This window comes from Pinus tabuliformis, chromosome 7, assembly GCF_031772625.1.
Source record: "Pinus tabuliformis cultivar Carrire ecotype Pingquan chromosome 7, CPIR1, whole genome shotgun sequence".
In the NCBI taxonomy this organism is placed as follows: Eukaryota; Viridiplantae; Streptophyta; class Pinopsida; order Pinales; family Pinaceae; genus Pinus; species Pinus tabuliformis.
The window spans coordinates 169833810-169857811 of record NC_142293.1 but is presented as its reverse complement, the minus strand read 5'-3'; the positions used below and the strand labels follow the sequence as shown (position 1 = coordinate 169857811).

The 24002-nt window shown below is 39.3% G+C and overlaps 4 pseudogenes; all 4 read right to left on the bottom strand.

The window, feature by feature from the left end:
* Window positions 1-1334: 1334 nt before the first annotated feature.
* Window positions 1335-1880, bottom strand: LOC149246375 (protein DETOXIFICATION 16 pseudogene; annotated as a pseudogene).
* A 5574-nt stretch (window positions 1881-7454) lies between these two features.
* On the bottom strand, window positions 7455-8000 carry LOC149246374 (protein DETOXIFICATION 16 pseudogene; annotated as a pseudogene).
* A 5575-nt stretch (window positions 8001-13575) lies between these two features.
* LOC149246373 (protein DETOXIFICATION 16 pseudogene) lies at window positions 13576-14121 on the bottom strand (annotated as a pseudogene).
* A 5576-nt stretch (window positions 14122-19697) lies between these two features.
* On the bottom strand, window positions 19698-20243 carry LOC149246372 (protein DETOXIFICATION 16 pseudogene; annotated as a pseudogene).
* Between the last annotated feature and the right edge of the window lie 3759 nt (window positions 20244-24002).

The window sequence follows — 24002 nt, the reverse complement described above, 5'->3', positions numbered from 1 at the left end:
TGGTTAATTTAATTCTCAAATTTCAGAGCTGTGATATGAACCGGTGAATTAAGTAAAGCCGAGGATCCATCTGTTTCTTCTGGAAGCAACCTAGATCTTCTCTGTAATATATTATGAACAAATGAACTCCCTTTCTGAGAAAACACATCAGATAAAGTATTTACTGCTTGGAAGATATCATGAGGTTAGGCACGAGTTGCAAACGAACCGCCAGATGGAGATTCACTGGTTTTGTTGTCTGCTACTTGAATTCTCCGCCATCCAATTGTCTCGATTCTGTAGGCTCCGGAGAAATAAATTGTAGGCCCTTTCTTATGCGCCCCTTAACATCATTCACGGTCATGAGGATTCGATTTAGCATGATACCGAGGACGTGGACGTATATAGATCAGCCAAAAGGCTAAACCTAACTCCTTCAGCGCCATCTGTATTATGACTCACGTCGGTGCCAAACCAATGACCTAAAATTTCGTTCTTGTTTAAAAGTGCATGATGTCCACATTAAATTACATTTAACTTTTATCCTCAGATTGCTCAGATAGTTTACGAGGATAGAACGGAAGTCTTGAACGAAAAGAACCCTGTTCGGATGGCGCAGGTGTATATAGTAACATCTTCATTACCTTTTTTTTGAAGGTCGAATCAACGAACCATTTGAGAATTAATGCATTTACATTACCCCTTTGGAGGTTCATTCAATTGAAGAAAAAAAACAATTAATGACCAGATCAAGTATTCAAGGATGTCACTCAATTAGCGACAACCAAATCATTGATACTATTGCGTTCATACTATTCCAGTGATCTCATGTTGCAGACATTGCACTTGGACTCTTTCAGAACTACATTTTTCATATCTGCCTTCACCTCCTCCATATGGATATTGTCGGACAAAAAGATACAAGTAATGCAGCGGCCTTAGCTCTTGGAAATCCCATTGTCCTTCTACAACTTTTCGCTCTGTTTGCCTTTGATAACGCGAGTTCAATCCTCCATAATAGTGTAAGAGGCTCGAAAACATATGATAAGCCAGAAGATTGGCCACTAAACCATAGACACTGTGATCATCTCCATAAACTGGTTTTTTCCACAAAAGGCTTGATAATTCGCTATGCATGGTTTTGAACAAAATCCCTTACTCCACAAAGTAGTTCAACTCTTAATAGGGGTAATCTCTGTTCACAAGTGCATACCTTGGAGTATGAATGCGAAATTTTTGAAGGCGCTCATATTTAACCAAAACCTGATCAACTTCTTTTGGGTGCTCCCATATATCCTTTTCTGTGCAGCAGTGATAAATTTTTGATAAGATTTTCCTTTGTTAGCGCAATGTTCTTAGCAACAGAACAGGTGCTCAAATGCCGAAGGTCCCCTGCCGCCAGCATGCAGTGCAAAGGCTAAAATGACAGCTATAGGCATGCCAACCACATAGTATGCCCCAAGGTTTGCATAGGCACCCAACGTTTGCCATCCACATCCTCTAGCAATACCTGATAGAACACCTTGGATGGCATCCATAAATGTTGAGGGTACAAGCAGTGGCATCATGGTTGAAATGCATTCAACTACCTCTACTTCATTTCTATAAACATAGCCCCATACATTTCTGATAGAGAATAAAATATATCTTATCATAAGAGCCTCATTGACTGCCATACAAACCCCGACACACACTGATAACTGTGCAGTGCGTGAGCGTCCAGCTCCTAGTTCATTGGAAACTCGTGTACTTACAGCAGCACCCACGCCAAAGGGGATCATATATGCAACTGCATGAGTGCTAAGACAGATGGAGAGAACTGATATCTCAAGTTCAGGCTTAGGCAACAAACCGGAGAAGAGAACAAGCATTTCAAAAGACCAGTATTCCAAGCAACGCATTACTGCAGATAGAATAGTAAGCTTAAGAAAGTTTGTAATGTCATATAAAGCTTCCCTTGAGAAAGATGTCCATGTCTTCTTGCATGCAGGGGAAGATTTAACATAAATTGATAGAAGTGCCACATTTAGCCAATTGGAAATGCTATTTGCAAGCGCAGCCCCTTTATTACCTAATCCAACTTTGAACACCAATACCCAACAAACGGGAACATGAACTTTATCATAAATATTTTTCAAATCTTTCAATCCATTGTGGCGCCCTGCTTTGTGAAAGAAGTTACAGATTGTGAAAAGACAATCCCAAATATCAAACACTCTATGACTTATAACATTTAATAGATTCTTTGTCTAGAGGATTCAACACAACATCTCCTGCAAGTCTCCCACATTAGTATGTACATCTTTCACAATCACCCATGAGCCAGAATTCAGAGATAACTCCCTTAATGTATTTGATGGCAATCCTACAATAGCTGCATCATCATAAGGTGTCTCCTTGAACATACTGCCACTGCTCTCATCAACATTCCTGGAGGGAAGAAGAACTCTGTACAATAAGCATGCTAGGATTTGGACCTTCACTGAAAACTCAAACAAATCCCCAGTTTCGTAGCACGCTACGAAACCACTCAAACAGGTAGCGCTGCGAAACTGCTAAAAAGAATTCTGGCGCTGCGAAAATACCCTGACTTTAAGCCAAGCTAAAAAAATTTTACTACAGCATTTTCAGTGATAACAGTGGCTCCACTTGGGATAGTGTGCCCTTGTGGTACACTAAGAACATGCAGCTCCAGTGCCTTATCCATTTTGACAAACTGAAATTTTCTTGACAAGCATGACTGTAGGAGAATGAGAACTATACCTACTGAAAAATGCTCAGTTGAACTTGAGCTTATTTGCAATTACCTCTACCTACCTACCCTAACCATTTCAACTTCTTCAGCTCAATCAATGTGAAATTTCCAATGCAGCCAATCATTTGCCTCACCTGATATTTGATTTCTTTGACTGTCCTGGAGTTCAGATCCAATATGATAGTGTAATGACCGCTTCCACTGAAATCTTCTCTGACTGTATCGGATTTCAGAGCCAATGTGATAGTGTAAAGACCGCTGCCACTGAAATTGTCTCTGATCTTCTTTGAACAACTGAAATACTGGAGAGTAAAACTCTTCCATATAATCAGCTATAGGATCCCAGAACACATGATCAGCTTGTCTTTTCTCGAAACTTTCCAGCTGTACAAACTGATTTTCAACCACCGTGTTCAGTTCCTCAATCGTGAAAGAGAAAGGAACCAGCGTAGTCTCCTTGTGTTCTGTCATAGAAAGCTGCTGAAAATAATGATCATGATAACACTCTTCATTTTCAGGCCCCTGATTCTCAACCACACAAGACTCCTCTGATGTACTATCCACTTTTCTATTTGACAAGCTATCCAGTTGCTTTTCTGAATCATTCCAACAAACAATGGAATTTTCCTCACTATTATGATTATTATTTGGGGTAAGCTGCTGCAAGGAATTACAAAATTGAGCAAGCTTTTCCTCTGCCTGAGGGTCATAGAAAATTTCCTTCAATATTTCTTCTTGCTGAGTGCAATTAATTCCGTCTTCATTATGATCTGAAGGCTGACAAATTTGCTGCATCTCTACATCAATATCAAAGGATAAAACATGGTTTTCACAGGTAAACTCTTGTTGCTCTTCATGCGGCGCTTCATGGAGTGTTATACCTTCTTCTTGGTGCTGAAAAACATTGTCATGAAGAGCCTCTAAAATTTCTTCATCTGTAAATTCATCATCACCATAATAATCCTCCAAGCACTGAATAAGATTCAAAGAATGCCTACAGCAATCTTTGAGCAGCAACAAAGAAGGATAACATTCTTTAAACATTTCACAGAACGCATCATGGAAATCAGCAAGAGAAGATAATGAATCATTTTCCAAACCTTTATACCAAGACCATGCCTCTCCTTCTAAAGTAGCCATAAACATCCTCATGAGACAATCTTCAGGGAAATGAACCTTAAGACTGCGTACATGTAAGTGAAACTTAACCAAATGGAGAGCAGCATCATCCTTCTTTTCATCTTTGAATATTGGAAGATCATCCACCCAATCAACCTTTGGCATAGGATTTGGAAAACCAGGGATATGAGACCGATTCATAGGAGCATACCTGGCATTCTTTCTTGCAGTGGAATCCATCTTGAAACTTCATCAAGCTACTGATCTTCTAGCAGTGGAGTCACCTTCTAATTTGTTCTTTGCTGTGTGGAGTCGCCAAGGTAGTTTTGCAGCCTTGAAAATCATTTGAACTCCTGCTACCTTCAGAAATTCAATCTTAAGCTCCCGGCAGACGCACCAAAATGTTATCACAAAACCAGTACTAAGGACTGCAACCAAGCAAGGTCTCATGTAACTGTTTCAGACCATACTTTAGATTAGGAATTAGCCTTCCTAATCAGAGAGGGCTCTCTCACGACTCTTGACAAAATCCTTCAAACACTAGAGGGCTAACTCTTCACACATTTATAAAAATATAGCTGGTTGGACATACATCAAATTGGTCTTCATTGGGCTATGGAGTCTCTCACAGTTAATAAACCAAATCACAGTCATCTCATAGAAGCCAAGGCTCTTTGCATCATCAGATGTTCAAACATAATTTACCTAAATCAAAGCCTGCTGAACATACAGGAAGTCAGAGCATTAAAAAATGAATTCTGAGTGATGTTCAAACATGCTTCACCAAAACCCACAGCTTATCAAGCACACAGGAAGTCAGAGCATATAATATGAATTCTGAGGGATTGTGCCATAACAAGGCTGTAAAAAGAACATTAAGAAACTAAACCATCATCACATTTGAACAAAAAGATGCATTGAGAATCTTGGGAAGAAAAAAAAACCCTGTTTGCCATTACTGTAACAGTCCTTTCATAAGCTCTAGAAAACTCTGTTTTTGTATATACAATCCAACCCCTTCTACATCTAACCTTGGCCCATATATAGGCAAGCATACTAAAACACCTCGAGCATCCTCCTCCAGCATGAGGGGAGCCTCGAAGGTGGTTATTAATTATTCCTACATGCTACTCACTAATGCATTAATTACAAATATGCTGAACTATAATTACACACTATCTAATCAAAATAAAATACTAATTTCATTCTCCTCGTATGCTTGATGCTTTCTTGAATGCTTTGACAGCTGTCCTCCTCCAATTAATCTGATATGGCTGAGCTACAGGTGCAATGGATGCTGATTTAGGATGCTTAAGAGCGCTGATAGCTCATTAATTGACCAGAAGAGATGCTCCTATCTTAACGGTCTCTGTCTCCCAACATTCTCCTAAAGTATAGCAGCATGTTCCCAAATCTTTTAATAACTCCAGGTATGGAACGATGCCAGGTTTCTGATGTGCTGTAGGTGGTCTTGATAAACAGCTGTTCCTTTTCCTCAACTCCTGCTCACCGTGTCAGACTAGCTGCTCTGCGCTTTTAAAATCATCACCTACAGCAGTTTCGTAGCGCGCTACGAAACTGCTGTGTGATTCCAAAAAATACACTCTTCCTCTCTGGTTTTCTAAATAATCATCAGTGTTCATGGCTTAAGCACTTGATTGTTTTGAAAAGGTTTGCTTGCAACAAATATCTCTCCTGAGGAAAAACTTGTCTCCTCTGTTAAAGGACTCTTGGAACCTCCCACAACATCCATGTAAGGTAATTTACTACGTACTGGACCATCCATAGAAGATGAGTAATAATGTCTTGATCCTTCTGTGGGTATAACCTTTTGCTCAAGATACTCCTCACACCTGAAGGAGATAGACCATAGATCGTTTCCAGTTTGTTTGAGTTTTCCATCCTCATACCATTTAGCGCAGCTAAGGCCTTCGACTTACTGTATACAAAATAGCCCTTTCCAACTCTAAAAATCATCTTCACCTGAAACTGTAATATGAATTTAAATAAAAAGAATCATAACTGGCGCAGAAAGGAAAACATTTAAAGAGTATACTCCGGTCACCACTATTTGGCAAAGTGCTCCAGTTTCTCTGATATAAATTGCACAGCCTCTGACTATTCGTGCAGCACCATGGCATTCGACTGCTGGATGTATGAATTCTCCCAGCAACAAGGTATTGTAAGTAATAGAGGAAATATAGTTCTTCATAGGCAAACTTATATTCTGCTTCTTGAGACTCTGTTTTTTAGGCCATGAAGCACTTGGTTAATTTAATTCTCAAATTTCAGAGCTGTGATATGAACCGGTGAATTAAGTAAAGCCGAGGATCCATCTGTTTCTTCTGGAAGCAACCTAGATCTTCTCTGTAATATATTATGAACAAATGAACTCCCTTTCTGAGAAAACACATCAGATAAAGTATTTACTGCTTGGAAGATATCATGAGGTTAGGCACGAGTTGCAAACGAACCGCCAGATGGAGATTCACTGGTTTTGTTGTCTGCTACTTGAATTCTCCGCCATCCAATTGTCTCGATTCTGTAGGCTCCGGAGAAATAAATTGTAGGCCCTTTCTTATGCGCCCCTTAACATCATTCACGGTCATGAGGATTCGATTTAGCATGATACCGAGGACGTGGACGTATATAGATCAGCCAAAAGGCTAAACCTAACTCCTTCAGCGCCATCTGTATTATGACTCACGTCGGTGCCAAACCAATGACCTAAAATTTCGTTCTTGTTTAAAAGTGCATGATGTCCACATTAAATTACATTTAACTTTTATCCTCAGATTGCTCAGATAGTTTACGAGGATAGAACGGAAGTCTTGAACGAAAAGAACCCTGTTCGGATGGCGCAGGTGTATATAGTAACATCTTCATTACCTTTTTTTTTGAAGGTCGAATCACCGAACCATTTGAGAATTAATGCATTTACATTACCCCTTTGGAGGTTCATTCAATTGAAGAAAAAAAACAATTAATGACCAGATCAAGTATTCAAGGATGTCACTCAATTAGCGACAACCAAATCATTGATACTATTGCGTTCATACTATTCCAATGATCTCATGTTGCAGACATTGCACTTGGACTCTTTCAGAACTGCATTTTTCATATCTGCCTTCGCCTCCTCCATATGGATATTGTCGGACAAAAAGATACAAGTAATGCAGTGGCCTTAGCTCTTGGAAATCCCATTGTCCTTCTACAACTTTTCGCTCTGTTTGCCTTTGATAACGCGAGTTCAATCCTCCATAATAGTGTAAGAGGCTCGAAAACATATGATAAGCCAGAAGATTGGCCACTAGACCATAGACACTGTGATCATCTCCATAAACTGGTTTTTTCCACAAAAGGCTTGATAATTCGCTATGCATGGTTTTGAACAAAATCCCTTACTCCACAAAGTAGTTCAACTCTTAATAGGGGTAATCTCTGTTCACAAGTGCATACCTTGGAGTATGAATGCGAAATTTTTGAAGGCGCTCAGATTTAACCAAAACCTGATCAACTTCTTTTGGGTGCTCCCATATATCCTTTTCTGTGCAGCAGTGATAAATTTTTGATAAGATTTTCCTTTGTTAGCGCAATGTTCTTAGCAACAAAACAGGTGCTCAAATGCCGAAGGTCCCCTGCCGCCAGCATGCAGTGCAAAGGCTAAAATGACAGCTATAGGCATGCCAACCACATAGTATGCCCCAAGGTTTGCATAGGCACCCAACGTTTGCCATCCACATCCTCTAGCAATACCTGATAGAACACCTTGGATGGCATCCATAAATGTTGAGGGTACAAGCAGTGGCATCATGGTTGAAATGCATTCAACTACCTCTACTTCATTTCTATAAACATAGCCCCATACATTTCTGATAGAGAATAAAATATATCTTATCATAAGAGCCTCATTGACTGCCATACAAACCCCGACACACACTGATAACTGTGCAGTGCGTGAGCGTCCAGCTCCTAGTTCATTGGAAACTCGTGTACTTACAGCAGCACCCACGCCAAAGGGGATCATATATGCAACTGCATGAGTGCTAAGACAGATGGAGAGAACTGATATCTCAAGTTCAGGCTTAGGCAACAAACCGGAGAAGAGAACAAGCATTTCAAAAGACCAGTATTCCAAGCAACGCATTACTGCAGATAGAATAGTAAGCTTAAGAAAGTTTGTAATGTCATATAAAGCTTCCCTTGAGAAAGATGTCCATGTCTTCTTGCATGCAGGGGAAGATTTAACATAAATTGATAGAAGTGCCACATTTAGCCAATTGGAAATGCTATTTGCAAGCGCAGCCCCTTTATTACCTAATCCAACTTTGAACACCAATACCCAACAAACGGGAACATGAACTTTATCATAAATATTTTTCAAATCTTTCAATCCATTGTGGCGCCCTGCTTTGTGAAAGAAGTTACAGATTGTGAAAAGACAATCCCAAATATCAAACACTCTATGACTTATAACATTTAATAGATTCTTTGTCTAGAGGATTCAACACAACATCTCCTGCAAGTCTCCCACATTAGTATGTACATCTTTCACAATCACCCATGAGCCAGAATTCAGAGATAACTCCCTTAATGTATTTGATGGCAATCCTACAATAGCTGCATCATCATAAGGTGTCTCCTTGAACATACTGCCACTGCTCTCATCAACATTCCTGGAGGGAAGAAGAACTCTGTACAATAAGCATGCTAGGATTTGGACCTTCACTGAAAACTCAAACAAATCCCCAGTTTCGTAGCACGCTACGAAACCACTCAAACAGGTAGCGCTGCGAAACTGCTAAAAAGAATTCTGGCGCTGCGAAAATACCCTGACTTTAAGCCAAGCTAAAAAAATTTTACTACAGCATTTTCAGTGATAACAGTGGCTCCACTTGGGATAGTGTGCCCTTGTGGTACACTAAGAACATGCAGCTCCAGTGCCTTATCCATTTTGACAAACTGAAATTTTCTTGACAAGCATGACTGTAGGAGAATGAGAACTATACCTACTGAAAAATGCTCAGTTGAACTTGAGCTTATTTGCAATTACCTCTACCTACCTACCCTAACCATTTCAACTTCTTCAGCTCAATCAATGTGAAATTTCCAATGCAGCCAATCATTTGCCTCACCTGATATTTGATTTCTTTGACTGTCCTGGAGTTCAGATCCAATATGATAGTGTAATGACCGCTTCCACTGAAATCTTCTCTGACTGTATCGGATTTCAGAGCCAATGTGATAGTGTAAAGACCGCTGCCACTGAAATTGTCTCTGATCTTCTTTGAACAACTGAAATACTGGAGAGTAAAACTCTTCCATATAATCAGCTATAGGATCCCAGAACACATGATCAGCTTGTCTTTTCTCGAAACTTTCCAGCTGTACAAACTGATTTTCAACCACCGTGTTCAGTTCCTCAATCGTGAAAGAGAAAGGAACCAGCGTAGTCTCCTTGTGTTCTGTCATAGAAAGCTGCTGAAAATAATGATCATGATAACACTCTTCATTTTCAGGCCCCTGATTCTCAACCACACAAGACTCCTCTGATGTACTATCCACTTTTCTATTTGACAAGCTATCCAGTTGCTTTTCTGAATCATTCCAACAAACAATGGAATTTTCCTCACTATTATGATTATTATTTGGGGTAAGCTGCTGCAAGGAATTACAAAATTGAGCAAGCTTTTCCTCTGCCTGAGGGTCATAGAAAATTTCCTTCAATATTTCTTCTTGCTGAGTGCAATTAATTCCGTCTTCATTATGATCTGAAGGCTGACAAATTTGCTGCATCTCTACATCAATATCAAAGGATAAAACATGGTTTTCACAGGTAAACTCTTGTTGCTCTTCATGCGGCGCTTCATGGAGTGTTATACCTTCTTCTTGGTGCTGAAAAACATTGTCATGAAGAGCCTCTAAAATTTCTTCATCTGTAAATTCATCATCACCATAATAATCCTCCAAGCACTGAATAAGATTCAAAGAATGCCTACAGCAATCTTTGAGCAGCAACAAAGAAGGATAACATTCTTTAAACATTTCACAGAACGCATCATGGAAATCAGCAAGAGAAGATAATGAATCATTTTCCAAACCTTTATACCAAGACCATGCCTCTCCTTCTAAAGTAGCCATAAACATCCTCATGAGACAATCTTCAGGGAAATGAACCTTAAGACTGCGTACATGTAAGTGAAACTTAACCAAATGGAGAGCAGCATCATCCTTCTTTTCATCTTTGAATATTGGAAGATCATCCACCCAATCAACCTTTGGCATAGGATTTGGAAAACCAGGGATATGAGACCGATTCATAGGAGCATACCTGGCATTCTTTCTTGCAGTGGAATCCATCTTGAAACTTCATCAAGCTACTGATCTTCTAGCAGTGGAGTCACCTTCTAATTTGTTCTTTGCTGTGTGGAGTCGCCAAGGTAGTTTTGCAGCCTTGAAAATCATTTGAACTCCTGCTACCTTCAGAAATTCAATCTTAAGCTCCCGGCAGACGCACCAAAATGTTATCACAAAACCAGTACTAAGGACTGCAACCAAGCAAGGTCTCATGTAACTGTTTCAGACCATACTTTAGATTAGGAATTAGCCTTCCTAATCAGAGAGGGCTCTCTCACGACTCTTGACAAAATCCTTCAAACACTAGAGGGCTAACTCTTCACACATTTATAAAAATATAGCTGGTTGGACATACATCAAATTGGTCTTCATTGGGCTATGGAGTCTCTCACAGTTAATAAACCAAATCACAGTCATCTCATAGAAGCCAAGGCTCTTTGCATCATCAGATGTTCAAACATAATTTACCTAAATCAAAGCCTGCTGAACATACAGGAAGTCAGAGCATTAAAAAATGAATTCTGAGTGATGTTCAAACATGCTTCACCAAAACCCACAGCTTATCAAGCACACAGGAAGTCAGAGCATATAATATGAATTCTGAGGGATTGTGCCATAACAAGGCTGTAAAAAGAACATTAAGAAACTAAACCATCATCACATTTGAACAAAAAGATGCATTGAGAATCTTGGGAAGAAAAAAAAAACCCTGTTTGCCATTACTGTAACAGTCCTTTCATAAGCTCTAGAAAACTCTGTTTTTGTATATACAATCCAACCCCTTCTACATCTAACCTTGGCCCATATATAGGCAAGCATACTAAAACACCTCGAGCATCCTCCTCCAGCATGAGGGGAGCCTCGAAGGTGGTTATTAATTATTCCTACATGCTACTCACTAATGCATTAATTACAAATATGCTGAACTATAATTACACACTATCTAATCAAAATAAAATACTAATTTCATTCTCCTCGTATGCTTGATGCTTTCTTGAATGCTTTGACAGCTGTCCTCCTCCAATTAATCTGATATGGCTGAGCTACAGGTGCAATGGATGCTGATTTAGGATGCTTAAGAGCGCTGATAGCTCATTAATTGACCAGAAGAGATGCTCCTATCTTAACGGTCTCTGTCTCCCAACATTCTCCTAAAGTATAGCAGCATGTTCCCAAATCTTTTAATAACTCCAGGTATGGAACGATGCCAGGTTTCTGATGTGCTGTAGGTGGTCTTGATAAACAGCTGTTCCTTTTCCTCAACTCCTGCTCACCGTGTCAGACTAGCTGCTCTGCGCTTTTAAAATCATCACCTACAGCAGTTTCGTAGCGCGCTACGAAACTGCTGTGTGATTCCAAAAAATACACTCTTCCTCTCTGGTTTTCTAAATAATCATCAGTGTTCATGGCTTAAGCACTTGATTGTTTTGAAAAGGTTTGCTTGCAACAAATATCTCTCCTGAGGAAAAACTTGTCTCCTCTGTTAAAGGACTCTTGGAACCTCCCACAACATCCATGTAAGGTAATTTACTACGTACTGGACCATCCATAGAAGATGAGTAATAATGTCTTGATCCTTCTGTGGGTATAACCTTTTGCTCAAGATACTCCTCACACCTGAAGGAGATAGACCATAGATCGTTTCCAGTTTGTTTGAGTTTTCCATCCTCATACCATTTAGCGCAGCTAAGGCCTTCGACTTACTGTATACAAAATAGCCCTTTCCAACTCTAAAAATCATCTTCACCTGAAACTGTAATATGAATTTAAATAAAAAGAATCATAACTGGCGCAGAAAGGAAAACATTTAAAGAGTATACTCCGGTCACCACTATTTGGCAAAGTGCTCCAGTTTCTCTGATATAAATTGCACAGCCTCTGACTATTCGTGCAGCACCATGGCATTCGACTGCTGGATGTATGAATTCTCCCAGCAACAAGGTATTGTAAGTAATAGAGGAAATATAGTTCTTCATAGGCAAACTTATATTCTGCTTCTTGAGACTCTGTTTTTTAGGCCATGAAGCACTTGGTTAATTTAATTCTCAAATTTCAGAGCTGTGATATGAACCGGTGAATTAAGTAAAGCCGAGGATCCATCTGTTTCTTCTGGAAGCAACCTAGATCTTCTCTGTAATATATTATGAACAAATGAACTCCCTTTCTGAGAAAACACATCAGATAAAGTATTTACTGCTTGGAAGATATCATGAGGTTAGGCACGAGTTGCAAACGAACCGCCAGATGGAGATTCACTGGTTTTGTTGTCTGCTACTTGAATTCTCCGCCATCCAATTGTCTCGATTCTGTAGGCTCCGGAGAAATAAATTGTAGGCCCTTTCTTATGCGCCCCTTAACATCATTCACGGTCATGAGGATTCGATTTAGCATGATACCGAGGACGTGGACGTATATAGATCAGCCAAAAGGCTAAACCTAACTCCTTCAGCGCCATCTGTATTATGACTCACGTCGGTGCCAAACCAATGACCTAAAATTTCGTTCTTGTTTAAAAGTGCATGATGTCCACATTAAATTACATTTAACTTTTATCCTCAGATTGCTCAGATAGTTTACGAGGATAGAACGGAAGTCTTGAACGAAAAGAACCCTGTTCGGATGGCGCAGGTGTATATAGTAACATCTTCATTACCTTTTTTTTTGAAGGTCGAATCACCGAACCATTTGAGAATTAATGCATTTACATTACCCCTTTGGAGGTTCATTCAATTGAAGAAAAAAAACAATTAATGACCAGATCAAGTATTCAAGGATGTCACTCAATTAGCGACAACCAAATCATTGATACTATTGCGTTCATACTATTCCAATGATCTCATGTTGCAGACATTGCACTTGGACTCTTTCAGAACTGCATTTTTCATATCTGCCTTCGCCTCCTCCATATGGATATTGTCGGACAAAAAGATACAAGTAATGCAGTGGCCTTAGCTCTTGGAAATCCCATTGTCCTTCTACAACTTTTCGCTCTGTTTGCCTTTGATAACGCGAGTTCAATCCTCCATAATAGTGTAAGAGGCTCGAAAACATATGATAAGCCAGAAGATTGGCCACTAGACCATAGACACTGTGATCATCTCCATAAACTGGTTTTTTCCACAAAAGGCTTGATAATTCGCTATGCATGGTTTTGAACAAAATCCCTTACTCCACAAAGTAGTTCAACTCTTAATAGGGGTAATCTCTGTTCACAAGTGCATACCTTGGAGTATGAATGCGAAATTTTTGAAGGCGCTCAGATTTAACCAAAACCTGATCAACTTCTTTTGGGTGCTCCCATATATCCTTTTCTGTGCAGCAGTGATAAATTTTTGATAAGATTTTCCTTTGTTAGCGCAATGTTCTTAGCAACAGAACAGGTGCTCAAATGCCGAAGGTCCCCTGCCGCCAGCATGCAGTGCAAAGGCTAAAATGACAGCTATAGGCATGCCAACCACATAGTATGCCCCAAGGTTTGCATAGGCACCCAACGTTTGCCATCCACATCCTCTAGCAATACCTGATAGAACACCTTGGATGGCATCCATAAATGTTGAGGGTACAAGCAGTGGCATCATGGTTGAAATGCATTCAACTACCTCTACTTCATTTCTATAAACATAGCCCCATACATTTCTGATAGAGAATAAAATATATCTTATCATAAGAGCCTCATTGACTGCCATACAAACCCCGACACACACTGATAACTGTGCAGTGCGTGAGCGTCCAGCTCCTAGTTCATTGGAAACTCGTGTACTTACAGCAGCACCCACGCCAAAGGGGATCATATATGCAACTGCATGAGTGCTAAGACAGATGGAGAGAACTGATATCTCAAGTTCAGGCTTAGGCAACAAACCGGAGAAGAGAACAAGCATTTCAAAAGACCAGTATTCCAAGCAACGCATTACTGCAGATAGAATAGTAAGCTTAAGAAAGTTTGTAATGTCATATAAAGCTTCCCTTGAGAAAGATGTCCATGTCTTCTTGCATGCAGGGGAAGATTTAACATAAATTGATAGAAGTGCCACATTTAGCCAATTGGAAATGCTATTTGCAAGCGCAGCCCCTTTATTACCTAATCCAACTTTGAACACCAATACCCAACAAACGGGAACATGAACTTTATCATAAATATTTTTCAAATCTTTCAATCCATTGTGGCGCCCTGCTTTGTGAAAGAAGTTACAGATTGTGAAAAGACAATCCCAAATATCAAACACTCTATGACTTATAACATTTAATAGATTCTTTGTCTAGAGGATTCAACACAACATCTCCTGCAAGTCTCCCACATTAGTATGTACATCTTTCACAATCACCCATGAGCCAGAATTCAGAGATAACTCCCTTAATGTATTTGATGGCAATCCTACAATAGCTGCATCATCATAAGGTGTCTCCTTGAACATACTGCCACTGCTCTCATCAACATTCCTGGAGGGAAGAAGAACTCTGTACAATAAGCATGCTAGGATTTGGACCTTCACTGAAAACTCAAACAAATCCCCAGTTTCGTAGCACGCTACGAAACCACTCAAACAGGTAGCGCTGCGAAACTGCTAAAAAGAATTCTGGCGCTGCGAAAATACCCTGACTTTAAGCCAAGCTAAAAAAATTTTACTACAGCATTTTCAGTGATAACAGTGGCTCCACTTGGGATAGTGTGCCCTTGTGGTACACTAAGAACATGCAGCTCCAGTGCCTTATCCATTTTGACAAACTGAAATTTTCTTGACAAGCATGACTGTAGGAGAATGAGAACTATACCTACTGAAAAATGCTCAGTTGAACTTGAGCTTATTTGCAATTACCTCTACCTACCTACCCTAACCATTTCAACTTCTTCAGCTCAATCAATGTGAAATTTCCAATGCAGCCAATCATTTGCCTCACCTGATATTTGATTTCTTTGACTGTCCTGGAGTTCAGATCCAATATGATAGTGTAATGACCGCTTCCACTGAAATCTTCTCTGACTGTATCGGATTTCAGAGCCAATGTGATAGTGTAAAGACCGCTGCCACTGAAATTGTCTCTGATCTTCTTTGAACAACTGAAATACTGGAGAGTAAAACTCTTCCATATAATCAGCTATAGGATCCCAGAACACATGATCAGCTTGTCTTTTCTCGAAACTTTCCAGCTGTACAAACTGATTTTCAACCACCGTGTTCAGTTCCTCAATCGTGAAAGAGAAAGGAACCAGCGTAGTCTCCTTGTGTTCTGTCATAGAAAGCTGCTGAAAATAATGATCATGATAACACTCTTCATTTTCAGGCCCCTGATTCTCAACCACACAAGACTCCTCTGATGTACTATCCACTTTTCTATTTGACAAGCTATCCAGTTGCTTTTCTGAATCATTCCAACAAACAATGGAATTTTCCTCACTATTATGATTATTATTTGGGGTAAGCTGCTGCAAGGAATTACAAAATTGAGCAAGCTTTTCCTCTGCCTGAGGGTCATAGAAAATTTCCTTCAATATTTCTTCTTGCTGAGTGCAATTAATTCCGTCTTCATTATGATCTGAAGGCTGACAAATTTGCTGCATCTCTACATCAATATCAAAGGATAAAACATGGTTTTCACAGGTAAACTCTTGTTGCTCTTCATGCGGCGCTTCATGGAGTGTTATACCTTCTTCTTGGTGCTGAAAAACATTGTCATGAAGAGCCTCTAAAATTTCTTCATCTGTAAATTCATCATCACCATAATAATCCTCCAAGCACTGAATAAGATTCAAAGAATGCCTACAGCAATCTTTGAGCAGCAACAAAGAAGGATAACATTCTTTAAACATTTCACAGAACGCATCATGGAAATCAGCAAGAGAAGATAATGAATCATTTTCCAAACCTTTATACCAAGACCATGCCTCTCCTTCTAAAGTAGCCATAAACATCCTCATGAGACAATCTTCAGGGAAATGAACCTTAAGACTGCGTACATGTAAGTGAAACTTAACCAAATGGAGAGCAGCATCATCCTTCTTTTCATCTTTGAATATTGGAAGATCATCCACCCAATCAACCTTTGGCATAGGATTTGGAAAACCAGGGATATGAGACCGATTCATAGGAGCATACCTGGCATTCTTTCTTGCAGTGGAATCCATCTTGAAACTTCATCAAGCTACTGATCTTCTAGCAGTGGAGTCACCTTCTAATTTGTTCTTTGCTGTGTGGAGTCGCCAAGGTAGTTTTGCAGCCTTGAAAATCATTTGAACTCCTGCTACCTTCAGAAATTCAATCTTAAGCTCCCGGCAGACGCACCAAAATGTTATCACAAAACCAGTACTAAGGACTGCAACCAAGCAAGGTCTCATGTAACTGTTTCAGACCATACTTTAGATTAGGAATTAGCCTTCCTAATCAGAGAGGGCTCTCTCACGACTCTTGACAAAATCCTTCAAACACTAGAGGGCTAACTCTTCACACATTTATAAAAATATAGCTGGTTGGACATACATCAAATTGGTCTTCATTGGGCTATGGAGTCTCTCACAGTTAATAAACCAAATCACAGTCATCTCATAGAAGCCAAGGCTCTTTGCATCATCAGATGTTCAAACATAATTTACCTAAATCAAAGCCTGCTGAACATACAGGAAGTCAGAGCATTAAAAAATGAATTCTGAGTGATGTTCAAACATGCTTCACCAAAACCCACAGCTTATCAAGCACACAGGAAGTCAGAGCATATAATATGAATTCTGAGGGATTGTGCCATAACAAGGCTGTAAAAAGAACATTAAGAAACTAAACCATCATCACATTTGAACAAAAAGATGCATTGAGAATCTTGGGAAGAAAAAAAAAACCCTGTTTGCCATTACTGTAACAGTCCTTTCATAAGCTCTAGAAAACTCTGTTTTTGTATATACAATCCAACCCCTTCTACATCTAACCTTGGCCCATATATAGGCAAGCATACTAAAACACCTCGAGCATCCTCCTCCAGCATGAGGGGAGCCTCGAAGGTGGTTATTAATTATTCCTACATGCTACTCACTAATGCATTAATTACAAATATGCTGAACTATAATTACACACTATCCTAATCAAAATAAAATACTAATTTCATTCTCCTCGTATGCTTGATGCTTTCTTGAATGCTTTGACAGCTGTCCTCCTCCAATTAATCTGATATGGCTGAGCTACAGGTGCAATGGATGCTGATTTAGGATGCTTAAGAGCGCTGATAGCTCATTAATTGACCAGAAGAGATGCTCCTATCTTAACGGTCTCTGTCTCCCAACATTCTCCTAAAGTATAGCAGCATGTTCCCAAATCTTTTAATAACTCCAGGTATGGAACGATGCCAGGTTTCTGATGTGCTGTAGGTGGTCTTGATAAACAGCTGTTCCTTTTCCTCAACTCCTGCTCACCGTGTCAGACTAGCTGCTCTGCGCTTTTAAAATCATCACCTACAGCAGTTTCGTAGCGCGCTACGAAACTGCTGTGTGATTCCAAAAAATACACTCTTCCTCTCTGGTTTTCTAAATAATCATCAGTGTTCATGGCTTAAGCACTTGATTGTTTTGAAAAGGTTTGCTTGCAACAAATATCTCTCCTGAGGAAAAACTTGTCTCCTCTGTTAAAGGACTCTTGGAACCTCCCACAACATCCATGTAAGGTAATTTACTGCGTACTGGACCATCCACAGAAGATGAGTAATAATGTCTTGATCCTTCTGTGGGTATAACCTTTTGCTCAAGATACTCCTCACACCTGAAGGAGATAGACCATAGATCGTTTCCAGTTTGTTTGAGTTTTCCATCCTCATACCATTTAGCGCAGCTAAGGCCTTCGACTTACTGTATACAAAATAGCCCTTTCCAACTCTAAAAATCATCTTCACCTGAAACTGTAATATGAATTTAAATAAAAAGAATCATAACTGGCGCAGAAAGGAAAACATTTAAAGAGTATACTCCGGTCACCACTATTTGGCAAAGTGCTCCAGTTTCTCTGATATAAATTGCACAGCCTCTGACTATTCGTGCAGCACCATGGCATTCGACTGCTGGATGTATGAATTCTCCCAGCAACAAGGTATTGTAAGTAACAGAGGAAATATAGTTCTTCATAGGCAAACTTATATTCTGCTTCTTGAGACTCTGTTTTTTAGGCCATGAAGCACTTGGTTAATTTAATTCTCAAATTTCAGAGCTGTGATATGAACCGGTGAATTAAGTAAAGCCGAGGATCCATCTGTTTCTTCTGGAAGCAACCTAGATCTTCTCTGTAATATATTATGAACAAATGAACTCCCTTTCTGAGAAAACACATCAGATAAAGTATTTACTGCTTGGAAGATATCATGAGGTTAGGCACGAGTTGCAAACGAACCGCCAGATGGAGATTCACTGGTTTTGTTGTCTGCTACTTGAATTCTCCGCCATCCAATTGTCTCGATTCTGTAGGCTCCGGAGAAATAAATTGTAGGCCCTTTCTTATGCGCCCCTTAACATCATTCACGGTCATGAGGATTCGATTTAGCATGATACCGAGGACGTGGACGTATATAGATCAGCCAAAAGGCTAAACCTAACTCCTTCAGCGCCATCTGTATTATGACTCACGTCGGTGCCAAACCAATGACCTAAAATTTCGTTCTTGTTTAAAAGTGCATGATGTCCACATTAAATTACATTTAACTTTTATCCTCAGATTGCTCAGATAGTTTACGAGGATAGAACGGAAGTCTTGAACGAAAAGAACCCTGTTCGGATGGCGCAGGTGTATATAGTAACATCTTCATTACCTTTTTTTTTGAAGGTCGAATCACCGAACCATTTGAGAATTAATGCATTTACATTACCCCTTTGGAGGTTCATTCAATTGAAGAAAAAAAACAATTAATGACCAGATCAAGTATTCAAGGATGTCACTCAATTAGCGACAACCAAATCATTGATACTATTGCGTTCATACTATTCCAGTGATCTCATGTTGCAGACATTGCACTTGGACTCTTTCAGAACTGCATTTTTCATATCTGCCTTCGCCTCCTCCATATGGATATTGTCGGACAAAAAGATACAAGTAATGCAGCGGCCTTAGCTCTTGGAAATCCCATTGTCCTTCTACAACTTTTCGCTCTGTTTGCCTTTGATAACGCGAGTTCAATCCTCCATAATAGTGTAAGAGGCTCGAAAACATATGATAAGCCAGAAGATTGGCCACTAAACCATAGACACTGTGATCATCTCCATAAACTGGTTTTTTCCACAAAAGGCTTGATAATTCGCTATGCATGGTTTTGAACAAAATCCCTTACTCCACAAAGTAGTTCAACTCTTAATAGGGGTAATCTCTGTTCACAAGTGCATACCTTGGAGTATGAATGCGAAATTTTTGAAGGCGCTCATATTTAACCAAAACCTGATCAACTTCTTTTGGGTGCTCCCATATATCCTTTTCTGTGCAGCAGTGATAAATTTTTGATAAGATTTTCCTTTGTTAGCGCAATGTTCTTAGCAACAGAACAGGTGCTCAAATGCCGAAGGTCCCCTGCCGCCAGCATGCAGTGCAAAGGCTAAAATGACAGCTATAGGCATGCCAACCACATAGTATGCCCCAAGGTTTGCATAGGCACCCAACGTTTGCCATCCACATCCTCTAGCAATACCTGATAGAACACCTTGGATGGCATCCATAAATGTTGAGGGTACAAGCAGTGGCATCATGGTTGAAATGCATTCAACTACCTCTACTTCATTTCTATAAACATAGCCCCATACATTTCTGATAGAGAATAAAATATATCTTATCATAAGAGCCTCATTGACTGCCATACAAACCCCGACACACACTGATAACTGTGCAGTGCGTGAGCGTCCAGCTCCTAGTTCATTGGAAACTCGTGTACTTACAGCAGCACCCACGCCAAAGGGGATCATATATGCAACTGCATGAGTGCTAAGACAGATGGAGAGAACTGATATCTCAAGTTCAGGCTTAGGCAACAAACCGGAGAAGAGAACAAGCATTTCAAAAGACCAGTATTCCAAGCAACGCATTACTGCAGATAGAATAGTAAGCTTAAGAAAGTTTGTAATGTCATATAAAGCTTCCCTTGAGAAAGATGTCCATGTCTTCTTGCATGCAGGGGAAGATTTAACATAAATTGATAGAAGTGCCACATTTAGCCAATTGGAAATGCTATTTGCAAGCGCAGCCCCTTTATTACCTAATCCAACTTTGAACACCAATACCCAACAAACGGGAACATGAACTTTATCATAAATATTTTTCAAATCTTTCAATCCATTGTGGCGCCCTGCTTTGTGAAAGAAGTTACAGATTGTGAAAAGACAATCCCAAATATCAAACACTCTATGACTTATAACATTTAATAGATTCTTTGTCTAGAGGATTCAACACAACATCTCCTGCAAGTCTCCCACATTAGTATGTACATCTTTCACAATCACCCATGAGCCAGAATTCAGAGATAACTCCCTTAATGTATTTGATGGCAATCCTACAATAGCTGCATCATCATAAGGTGTCTCCTTGAACATACTGCCACTGCTCTCATCAACATTCCTGGAGGGAAGAAGAACTCTGTACAATAAGCATGCTAGGATTTGGACCTTCACTGAAAACTCAAACAAATCCCCAGTTTCGTAGCACGCTACGAAACCACTCAAACAGGTAGCGCTGCGAAACTGCTAAAAAGAATTCTGGCGCTGCGAAAATACCCTGACTTTAAGCCAAGCTAAAAAAATTTTACTACAGCATTTTCAGTGATAACACATGCAATTCATCCAGTAATTAATCAATAACAGAAATGGGGAACTTATCTTTAATAATGAGCTTGTTGAGCTCCCTATAATTCGGACACATGCGCCATGATCCATCCTTCTTGTGCACTAATACTACTGGAGCAGAGAAAGAAATTTGACTTGGTTGAATTATTCCAGCCTCTAGCATTTCTACAACCATACGTTCAATTTCACTCTTTTGGGCATAGGGATATCTGTACGGCCTCATTTTTGGAGGAACACTTCCTGGAATTAGATGAATAGCATGATGATGATCACGAATAGGTGGGAGACCTTTGGGAGTCTCAAATAACTTGGAATGATTGTTCAATACTTTTTGGAGATCTAGAGAAATAGATGATTCCAATGTGGAAACATCTAGCGAACATAATTGTGCAATTACACCCCTTTGTTCCTTTTTTAGAAGCTTTGTCATACCGTTAGAGCTGATTATCTTTCCTGGTTTCCCTGCAATACCCCTTAATTCAACTTCCTTTCCTTCCACATAAAATTTCATGAAAAGTTCTTGAAAATTAAAAGCTATTGTACCCAAGGATTGTAGCCATTGGACTCCTAGTACAACATCAGCACCTCCCATTGGAATGGAAAGCATTGGGCTAGTCAATACATATTCTCCCATCAATAGCTTGATATTATGGCACTTTCTAGAGCAATTTATTGTTCCTCCATTCGCAACCATCACTTGACACTCTGGTGCTGGATATAAGAAGCAATTCAATTCTTTTGCTACCTTACAATCAATAAAATTGTGGGTACTTCTTGAATCAATCAACACTATTACCTTTTTCTTCTTGATTTGTCCTTCTATCTTGATGGTTTGAGGATTGGTAATTCCAACCAATGCAGTACAAGATATGGTCAGATTCATTTCTTCTTTATCTAGGCTTTGTTCTTGGAGTATATCCTCTTCTTTTGACCTTTCTTGCTCCTTTTCTTCTTCCTCTTCGCAATCTATGTAGAATAATTTCTTCTTAGCACACTTATGACTTTTAGTGTATTTGCTATCACAACTGTAACAAAGCCCTTTTGCTCTTTTTTCTTCCAATTGTTGTGGTGTCAACCTTATAGGTTGTGGAAGACTAGGGGCAACAACACTTCCATCTTTATAGTTGTGAGTGGTATGCTTCCTGGTTGTCATAATTTTGCTTTCCATTTTTCTTGCTAACCTGAATGCCTTCTCTATTGAATCAGGTTCCCAAAGGCGAACATCATGCTGGATATTATCCTTTAAAGACCCTATGAACACATCAATCCTATGTTCCTCTGGAATATATTTTACCCTTATGTTCAATTTTTGGAACTCCTCAATGTGCTCCATTATTGAACCCTTTTGTTTGAAACTTATCAATTGGCTAAAAAAAGTGTTGCTTTTTGTATCCTCATAATGTGTTGTCAATTCTTCCATAAAAATTGCCCAAGTGATAATTTTTTTACGAGAGCAAAGCCATTGATACCACACAAATTGATTTGGCTCCAAATATAAAGTTGCAATACTTACCTTTTGTTTGTTTTGCACGTTATTGAGATCAAAAAATTGCTCCATCTGTAATATCCATGTTGCGGGATCCTTGCCATCAAACTTCCTCATATCGATTTTTGGAATATGGTGGGTCTTCAATCCCACATTAGAGTCTATGAAATCATGATTAACATTTCCTTTGTTCGCATCATGAGTTTCCTTTACAACCTTTTCACCATTAGTAAGTATTTCTTGTAGAAAATTTGTCAAATCAGTCTTCAAATCTGCCATGTCTCTCTTCAAATCTGTCTTCAAATCTATCTTCAAATCATCCATCTTAGCTTCCATGCCATTTATATTAGATTCCACACCATTTATCTTAGCTTCTGTTAGCTTTTGTGAGCGTGACATTTGTTGCACTTGTTCTTGTAATTTTGATATATCATGTAGCATTTCTTCCCCTTCTTCATGAGTCATGCTAGGGCTTTCAAGTTGCTTACTAGGTGTTTGCATTTTCTTTGCTCGGGGCATCCATTACCGATGATAATGCTCTACTATGTCCTTTGAATTCCTTCAAAATAAATTTTCAACCCAATCTTAAGCAATTATTTAAAAGAATCTGCACACCTTTTTTTCACTTTGTAGGAGCTTGATATTGCCTCTGATGTATCTCTATAATTTTGGTTCATCCAATTCTGAAATTGTGACCTGTAGTATCCCTTTGTGTCCTCTTTCCAATGCCACCAGTCTGATCCCAATTGAATTCTCCAAGGAAGAGTTATGTCAAATCTCCCACAGTGACCTGATTATAGACCAGTGCAGTAGAGCGAACTTGTACGACGTGCCATGTGTCCCTGTTTCGACCTTTGGCTCTGAAAAATATATACAAGAAACTACAGTCTGTCATCTTTCTGTACCTTCTTATGAAATTTCAATATGATGCTCAGAGAGAAAGCTATGACGATTTTCCCCAGGTCACCTGTTTGGAATTAAATTTAGGATTCTACAAAAAGACCAACTTCCTCAGCTCATATCTCCACAAATATAGTGCAAAAAGATCTGAAATTCGGACCCGAGATTTAGTACGATTTCTTCTAAAATGGGTTTTTTTTTAGCTTCTGAAACATTGTATAAAAAAAAAGTTATAGCAAAAATTCCACGATGACTTGTTTGGAGCAGCGAAACCCTAGAATCCAAAGCTCTGATACCAAATGTTATGAATCCAGCTCAAGAAAAGATAGAAAAGATAGATCAATGCCTTAGAAAACAACCTCTTTGAGGGGGAAACCTCCTTTACATTACATAAATGAACGATTCTTGGATGATACAAATGACAAAACCTCCTTTCTATATATAGGAGTCTAAGGAGTCACAATATAAGCCAGCCGACCTAACAATAATAATATAAAGCCACAAAAATAACAATAGAGGGATTCTATGGGGCACAGTAATAAAAATATGGGTATAATAGGGGCACAACAATATTAATAAGGGATGCAACTACAATATTAATGGGGTAATCACTAGTATTA